Raw genomic sequence first — 9,149 nt, 5'->3', positions numbered from 1 at the left:
CCGCACGGACTCGCCACCGGGCGTGCTCAGCACCCACCCGGTCCGGGAAAGGTGGGCTCACTAAATGCACCTGGCCACCTCCGAGAGAAGCACCGGAGCTTTGACTGATGCTTAACAAAAGATCAAAGGTTGTTAGGGAAGCCCGAGAGTATAAGGAGGACAACTCTTGAAACTTGTCAGAATTTACAACAGATTTCATACCGTTTCAATTTCTGATTATCCCCACTTGAGCACGTTCCGGGGGGGGATGGTGGCAGCTAAATGACCTGAACTCCCGCCTCTGCTCCGACCAGCCTCCACTGCAGGAGGGCAAGACATTCAACTGCTGCTCCTGGATCCCTCCTCAACACCAAGGCCCAATTCTCCAGACAGCACTGAGACAAAGGGTTTTGGGTTGCATGGAGGAGTGAGGAACTGAGGCAGGAGTTAATTAGGAATGTAGGAAAAGGGCAGAGAGAACGGGGAGATCCACGACTGACACAGGCTGGAGACAGAGGCAGAATCCTGCTCCAAGTTATTTGCTGCTCTGGTGTGATTAATTGCCTCCAAATACTCCCAACAGTGTGCACTACAGCAAGCAGGGAGGAAAAGTGACAAAATAAAATGTATTCATGTAATTAAAGACTGTTACAATTAACGTGCACAAAAATATAAGCAGGCTCCACAAATAGTCTTCAAAATAGTATTGACTTGCTCCTCAAGGCCTTTCGTTGCAGCTTAATGTTCTATTCTATTTTTTGACTATTTTAATAAAGTAAATAAAATTAATAAAGTTCACGTGTCTAGAAAGCCCTATCAGACTTTGGCACTGTATGAAGGACAGAGCCCTTGTCTGGAGATTTTACAGTTCCCAAGCTTTATTTTAAGAGAACACAGTTGAAAGTTTATGCCTCAAACACAGCTTCCCACTTCACCCTCCTCTTTACTACACAGGAGGTAAAGCTTTTTCTTACCAGAAATACCAACTTCGACATTAATACAGAGGGTTTTTTCAAGATTTGAGGTGCCTGAAATATCACAAGTTCTCTGCCAAATCATTCCTGCAGTTTAGATTTCTTTCAGCACAATGCAAAGCAATTTAAAACGTGATGAAACCATTTAAGCAAGCAATGATGAACTTCGGGCTTTACCCAAACAATAACGGTCCTGGTCCTTTCAAACGCTGACTCATTGAGTGACCTCACAGTGCTTAGGAGACAAGTCTTAAAATGAAGAGTCGGGCTTTAATCACAGCTGACATTTTATTGGTGGCTTGGAAGAATTTATTTTTAATATAGGGAGCTGGCTTGAAGATTTAAACTTCAAAAGACTCCGAAGAAAGCAAACAATTATAGACAAGTCAGCTCCACATACACATACCAAAAATCTGAATAGAGAGGGAGGTGGGCTGTCTCTTTGTGAAAGACAAAGCAACTATGTCACTGCTTAGAAGTGTCATGCAATCAGTATTATATTATCTAAAGCTTGCAAAAGAGATAAAAAAAGATCTAAAATAATACAGCCTGGGGCTCATCACCTTCAATAGCACACCTGGCACATGAAGCATGGGCATCCCACCTCACAACATGGCGTGTCCACAGTGGGCCTTCCCCACTTCCCACCGATTCCACATTGCGTCCGCAGGGATGCATTTTGAAGTTAAGAGTAGTTCCAGCAGGCACCGTGGCCTGGTGTCTCCCCCTGCCACACTGGAACACATCCCCTTCAGAAACTGTAGTTTCTGTTGATCCCAGTGTTTGCCCAGTGTTGCAACAGTTATACTGTGCATTAATATTCAACAGTTCTTCAGGATGTGTTCTCTGGAAAAGGGAAACTAGAGATTTCCACGCCTGCTCATCTGCAGCAGTTTTCCTTCTTACTGCACTTTGGCAAGCTAGCAAAGAGGCAATTTTCCTTGGAATTCCACACCCAGTGCCAAGTATTCCCACATCCAGGCAGAAAGCTGGGCACAGCCAGTATAATTTCTAACTCAGTAATTTATTCAAAGGTCTGTTTTATGAAGCTTTGAAGTGGATGGCTTTGCAGAGAACCTGCCATTTAAAGCTGCAAAATTAAGGCAGCAAGGAATGAATCAACTGCTACAGGAATCATGAGAAAGTTTTCCTGGAGAGTCTGACCCAGGATGAGTTTTGTGTTCATATTAAAATGCAGTTAAACTGAGAAGCTATTGAAGTGATTTTTTAAGAACAAATTATTTCCTTTCAAAGGCAATCCTCTCTAAGACACTACATTTAGTTTCCATTAACTGTTTTCAGGTAAGTTAAAAGTGAAACTATAACATTAATCCATGAAAAAAATAAAATGCTTGCTTTGTAATATTTCATGTGTCTGTCTCCTCTTCAAAACTCAAAATTGGGAAACACAAAAATTACCATATTTATAGATATTGGGAAGAGCTGTTATACAAAGTATGTGTGGCATTTATTTACATTTTTTCACTACAGTGTTTTCATTTATAGCAGGGGTTCAGACTTGCGACATTCTCCATATTCCAACACATCCAACTTAACAAAGCACTCCAGCAGACCTTCAGTTCCAAGCAGGATTATAACCACACTGTTCAAAACCTTGCCACGTTTGGCCGCTGGGATCTAATGTGTTTCAGTACAAGGCAGTTGTGATTTACCAGTTGATATGCAAGTGCTGGAATCTCAGAATTAATTCTCAGAAGCAGTTTAGTCAAGATGGATGACAGGGTACGAGCACTGCTCACAGCTTGACCACAGCTATTCTCACAGAGCTGCTGCAGTTACGTTCAGGTAAGGAGGAGCTTCTCCTTGACTCCATTTTTGTACTCTGCTGTGTACATTATTTATAGGTACAAAGCTGGTCTCTTTAAAGACTTCTCTCTCTAGAAGCAGCTGGATAGTAGGCATTAGGTTAGAGGTCTTAAAAAGCAGCAAACCCCAAAAAATTAAAAAAGGATTTAACCCCTAGCTGAATTGTAGAAATGGATACAACGGACACTCATCTTTCCCATCCCTAGCAATTTCAGCATTTCCACCTCAGCACATGCTGAATTATGATTTTTTTTTTCTAAAAACTTAGTTTCCAAATGCCATAAGCACACTATGTTAATTCTTCATTCACTCTCCAGAAAATTAAGGCAGTCCAGCACCAAAAATAACCATGAGGCATAGTTTTGTGAGGCAGCAAAACTGACGTAACGGCTGCTCCCAAAAGGGAAGGTCATCTCTCTCTGCCCTGCCCTCACAGCAATGCTGCTGCTTCTCAGAGCCCATTTGAGAAATTAAACTAAAAAACAAATCTTCAGATGGAAAAGTGCATATTTTTATTCTGGTTAAGCTCCCTGAACTGTTTCACAGAGGAAACAGACAAATATTAACACCCTGAAGAATGGGCTGTCACTACAGCAGCTCAGGAGTTGCCTTTCCACAGCCAGCCTGGCTGCAGGGATGACCTTCTGGGAATTGGGCAGTGGGGACACAGCTGGGGTTGCAGCCACTTAAGCCATCTAATTTTATTTTGCTCATATTTGTGAGTCAATTCCCTCAAGTGCCCAAAGGAGGATGGCGTGACCATCCTTCAAAGTGTTTTGAGCAAGCTGTAACAGAATGGCTGTAACCAGTGGGACTTCTGGTGGGTACATCCATTGTTTCACAGGACTCAATCTGAGGATCATCCCTGTCGTAAAGACACTGAAGTGTTCACACAAGCATGAGTAACATCTGCTGGCCATATCTGCATGCAAAATTGTTTACTAGAGTGCAATTGTATAAACTGGAGGCAGCTTCTTGGACACATACAAGAAGCAGCATGGGAGGCAGGCTAGCAGATTGGCCTCAGCCACATCTCTCATCCTTACTTCTCTGGGATTTCAAAGAATCCTGGCTTTCAGATAATTCTGGATCTCCTCCTGCTTCCTAGGATCGTCACAGGGAGCACAGAGAAATCCCCACAAACACCTACCAAGGTGTTCTTGCACAAAGACCCCTGATGTTAGGACCTGAGGCACAGGCAGTCCAGCCTGACTTACACAGGAAATTGTATCAGTCACTGCTTGCAGTAGACTTTGACCTCTGGAAGACAAATGAAAAAAAGCTCAATCCACAAATCCCAAGCACTTTTTATCTTGTTATACAACACAACAGTCACAAGGCTGCTAGTCACATTTCATTCTCATTTCATTTGGATACCAAGCAGTTACTTTGAAACAGGGATTTTTTTTTTTGTAATTATTAGTTTTTAAATGTGTGTTGGGTATGTCTGCATTTGGCACATGGGGACTCCACTGCTTGTGTTTGCACTCAGGGTCTCCAACCTAACAAGGCCCAGCACTCACAGAACACCAGATCTGGAGGGGTTATTATTTGAGTTATTGCTGTGACTGCTGCTTCATTATGTGACACAGGGCAATGACGGTTGACTACAAGATTAGGGATTGGGAAGAGCCCTTGTCTGAAAGAAATTTAAAAAGACTGGGACCATTCACTTTGGAGGGAGTGAATCAGAAAGAACACAGTGAAGGTATTGCAGAATGCATAGCTTAGAGATAGCAGCTGGAGAACTTTTGTTCACCTTATCTCAAAACATAGGAATGCAGGAACATGAAGGAAAAAAAAAAAAAGGTAAATGAAAAGATAAGCAACCACCTTTTAATGTTTTGCATAAAATGTATACGGGATTCACTGATAAGCTACATTGTGAAGAGCAAAGTATTATTAGTTTTCTCAACGAATGGGCATAATTCAGCTAAAAGTAAATATTTGACATCTAAAATAGAGGTTTTGTAAGGATTACTATTCTTTGGAGCACAAATGAGCTTCTGCCTCTTGGGATTTAAGAGGCTATTTCTGCCAGGTATCCAGGGCCTGGGGAGCTCAAATAGAAGCAGTGTGAAGAACTTACTTTTAAAAACCCATCTCCTCTGAAGAACTCATGGACTGAATACAAATGAGACAGCTGATGGCTCTAGTTGGGGAGGAAAACAGACCGACTGGCAGGGCAAGCAATGGGCACTGTGCAGCAGATGCTTGTTAACATCCAGATTCCACAGAGGAGTTCCTGCATCCTCAACTGCCTGGATCTGTGCTCCATTTTATACAATTCAGGTATTTTTGTTACTAAGTGAGGACGCTGCAGGAGTCAAAGGCTAACCCTCGCCTGTATTTAGCCCTACTTCCTTATCTTGGAATCTGGTCCACGGTGCCACTCTCGTTCTCCCACACAGTTTCTGTACTCCACTGCTTACCTACTCATGAGGACTGAATTCCAGGACAAAGGCTGTTGTTCGCAACAAAGGGTTTGTGGAACAGCTATTCTGGCATGGCTCCCCAGGTGGAGATACAGTTCATATAGGCAAAAGAACTCACTAAATCATGTCCTTAAAAGGCAAACTACACCATCAGAATAAATCATCTCCACATCTTTGCTTTTTGCATGCCATCATTGCTGCAGGGTTAAGTCTGGGATTTTTACATTCCAACCTGCATAACTATTCTGGCAAAACTAGTAGTTCCTCAATCAGGAAAGGCTAGATGCACCAGGAAACAAAACAAAACAACAACCAACCAAACAAAACACACCAATAAAAAAGATCTTGCCTTATTTTCTTAACTGTTTCTTTTTTGTAGATATTGAAAAGAAGAATGAAGGAATGAGCCACGAGCACTGGCTCTGTTAACAACTGGAAGGAGAACTGTGTCCAAAAGTCACCTCTGGGGTGGAAAAAAGCAGCAGAACAGCAGTACACAGCAACCCTTACAAAAGGATTTATTTACTACATGTATGAAACAAAAATATGGTGTCCTAATGAAGCTGTGGTGGAACACAAGTAAAATCTAAAGACATAACTGAACCAGAATTCTAGACCCCCACTAAGACCCCCTACTCTATAGTAGCCTATGAATTCATTCATCAAGTCCAATTAATAATATTCACTCTTCATTATCATCTTTTCACTGCAATAGACCTCATGTCAGCCCCAGGAAAGGATATGAGTCAATCCTTGACTAAATGCCTCTGATTCACTAAGGAACCAACACATATAAAATCACTTAAGATTAAAAAACACTAAGGTTTGCCTCACTGGTAATTTATCTAATGGCTGCTAAGATTGGGGCAATGGGAGAGAGATGAGAGAGAACAGCACTACATCACTATGGAAACTAGAATTTTCAAAATAAATACCTTTGCAGAACTGAGGTTGCAGGTCTAAAATATCTTGGTTTTGATGTTACCTCCCTTTACCATGAGATACAGCCAGGCTGACCGGTCAGGCATAGGGTAAAAGCTTGCATGAGGTGACAGAAGATATCCCATGGCTGACGTTCCTTATTCCAGGGCAGGTACCAGCTCTGAATGGAAACTTCAGTGATTGATTTGTTACCTGTACACTTTCGGGGGTCTTTCTGCCCCACAGCCATCTGGTTGCAGAATGAATCCATACCACTTCAGATGGGAAGTGCTACCTTTATCCCACTATACTGATAAATATTTGCAGTCTTATTTTTTTTATATCAAGTGAACTATGACAACACAGTATTTACAGCTTTGTAAAGTTCCAATTCCCTTACTCACACTAGGAAACTCCTTACCCTGGAAATAGCTCCACTGCAGTTACTGTTTAGGGTACCCAGTCCTTTGATTCCCATTAGTCAAAAATGGAAAATACAGTTGGTAACTTCCCCACTTGTGCCTGGGCAAAGGGTTTCTCATTTTAGACACAAACATACCTCCACACCCCACCTACCTTGTACCATCTCACTGATTGCTGCTGTAAACAAGTCAAGGCTCTAGAAATGCTGACTCACAGTGCTAAGACTATGGAAAATATTTAGAGTTGCTAAAGAAGCAAAGCCCAGCAGGTTTCCTGCCCTTCCTCCTTATCTGCAAGCCCCTTGCCATGACAGGCTGTAATGAAGGACCTTGCTTCCTGAGAGGAGGCAAAGAGTAGGTACTTGCTTCCTAAAGATAGCCCAGATTCCTTTGAATTCCCAGTTGTTAGCTAGTAACTGCAGGCAGGGGAAGACAACCCCCAGTGCTCACAACCGCAGGGCTACAGTTGTTGAGAGATTAATGGCTCCTGGGTAGGCTTTTTTGCCCAATGCAGCATTGCTCACTTCAGTGCATTTCCTGGGACAGAGTCAAGTTCCTTTAAAATGCCTCAGTATCTGCTACAGAAGGCTGTTCCTTACCTATGGACTTTACTGAACTGGATTTATTACTGATTCCTGCCTTCAGCACAGCTGAGTCAGTGCAGACAGGCAAATCACTATTTGCTTTGGGAGGGTTGGTACTGATCAAGACATGGGCAAGCAGCACGGGGTGCAAATTCTGTTTCCCTGCGGGCGTGCCAGCGCAGGCAGGGACAGGACAGGGACCGGTGCTCACGCTGAGCCGGGGGCTGCGGACAGAGGTGGGGAGAATGGGGAGATCGGGGCTATCTCGACAGGAGCCAGTCTGGGTGCATTCTGCCTGTGTTAGCACACTGCTGCGCCCAAACTAATCGGCTCTGGATCTTATCCAAAAGACAAGCTGAGTGCCTACCACATCAACAGCGTATTTTCCCCACTCGGGAATGACCTGTTGCAAAAGGCAGAGCATTTAAGGAAACAACAAAGTTTTATACCCACACGATTCACGTGGCAAATAACTTCAGAAAGCCTAAGGAGCATGGAGCCTTTATGACCGGCTGGGGATGGGCAAGGTTGCAGTGCTGCTGCCTCCTACTCCTCCTCCCATTACCTACACAGCTCATTTGCAAAGAAGCAGAGACTGATGAGCTACATTTACAAGCTGGGCAGGGCAGACCAGGGAACAGCTCTCACTGAAGGGAAGGAGCAGGCTGTGGTGAGAAATTGCAGTGCTCAGAAATTACTGTATTAAATGGTCACGGTGATGGTACTGAGTTGATTTTACCTATAACCTGTTCTAACTGCAGTCTGTAATTAACATGGCATATAGCTTCTAAATGCACCAGAAGCACGCAAGTAGGGATGCAGAGTTCCCTTTTCTATTGGCAGCTGACTTCCAGCTGCACATCAAATGAAATTCTTAGCAAGCTGATCATGCGCATATTTCTCTCTATACTTGTCAATATGGAGATGCATTTGGCTGAAGTCTCCCTCTTGTGAGGCAACAGGAGCCATTTTAAATAGGTGGGGACAGGGGCTGGTCCTACAAGACTCCCACTAGTTTAAGAGAACAGTAACTATAGTGCTTTTGCCCTATTTATAGTGCTTACTCAAAGCAAACCTGAGGTCCTATCAGTCCTTCTGATAGTGACAGCGAAGGTGGCTCAGTGTGAAGATGGCCCTGTATGAAGAATAGATTGGATCATAAATGCAGAACAGCTGCTTAAGCAGAACACCAGGAAAAGAAGCAACGATGTTGCTGGGCAGAGAAAAGCATTGCAAGAGCTCACACATAGCCTCCTTCCTCCAAAGGCACATGCGCACTGCTATCATTCAGTCACATTTCTCTCAAGCTTCCTGGTAGCAGCATCAGCAAGTGCATTCTGTCACATCTGACTGGCTACAGAACTCTGTCCTCGTCTGACAGTAATGACCTGGCCTCGATTTTTCACATTTCTGTAGTCTCCTTCCTCTCTTCCAGCACTATAAAAGCACTAGGCATGAAACCTGCAGCACAAAGGAAATTCTCGCTAGCACAGCCTGCTGCAGTACACTTACCTCAGCAGCACAGGAGCTGCAGGCATGGCAAACCTCACATAACCTACATTAGATTCCCATAACGTTCCAAATCAGGCACTTAACTTCCAGACTTGGCTGAGACTCATATCCATAGCCAGACTTAATATACACAACAGAGACTAAAACTCTGAGGATCATGGTGTGCAGCTTTGCTCCTTTGGTAAAATGTAATGCTCTACAAAAACAGACAGTTCAACCTCATAAAAACAGCCTAGTTTTGGCCCAAGAACAAATACTGAAATCCCCCTAGAACTAAGGGCCATCCAGATTTCTCCACATGCAAATTGCACTGTAAAAGAGCAGCTCTCTGGTTGAATGGCTACAGCAAAACACACTTGACATTGCCATGGCCTAGCCTCTGATCCGCCGCTGGCCAGAGGTGATGTCATGGGCTGTGTTCACTGTCTGGAAATGAGGAGCAAGAAACGCTGCATTGGCTGGGGGGGCCGCCCCGCCACACACACCACACACAGC

General features: G+C 43.7%; 1 long non-coding RNA gene across 1 annotated transcript; it reads left to right on the top strand.

Annotated features, from left to right (window-relative positions):
- LOC108446940 lies at positions 1 to 5,818 on the top strand. Its single transcript, XR_001862282.1, has 2 exons — positions 1 to 2,759; positions 5,595 to 5,818. It is a non-coding gene; the product is annotated as an uncharacterized LOC108446940 (long non-coding RNA).
- Positions 5,819 to 9,149: the final 3,331 nt, after the last annotated feature.

This window comes from Corvus brachyrhynchos, unplaced genomic scaffold (genome assembly GCF_000691975.1).
Source record: "Corvus brachyrhynchos isolate BGI_N302 unplaced genomic scaffold, ASM69197v1 scaffold145, whole genome shotgun sequence".
NCBI lineage: Eukaryota > Metazoa > Chordata > Aves > Passeriformes > Corvidae > Corvus > Corvus brachyrhynchos.
Note: the sequence above shows the minus strand (reverse complement) of the source record. Positions and strands in the feature narration are given on the sequence as shown.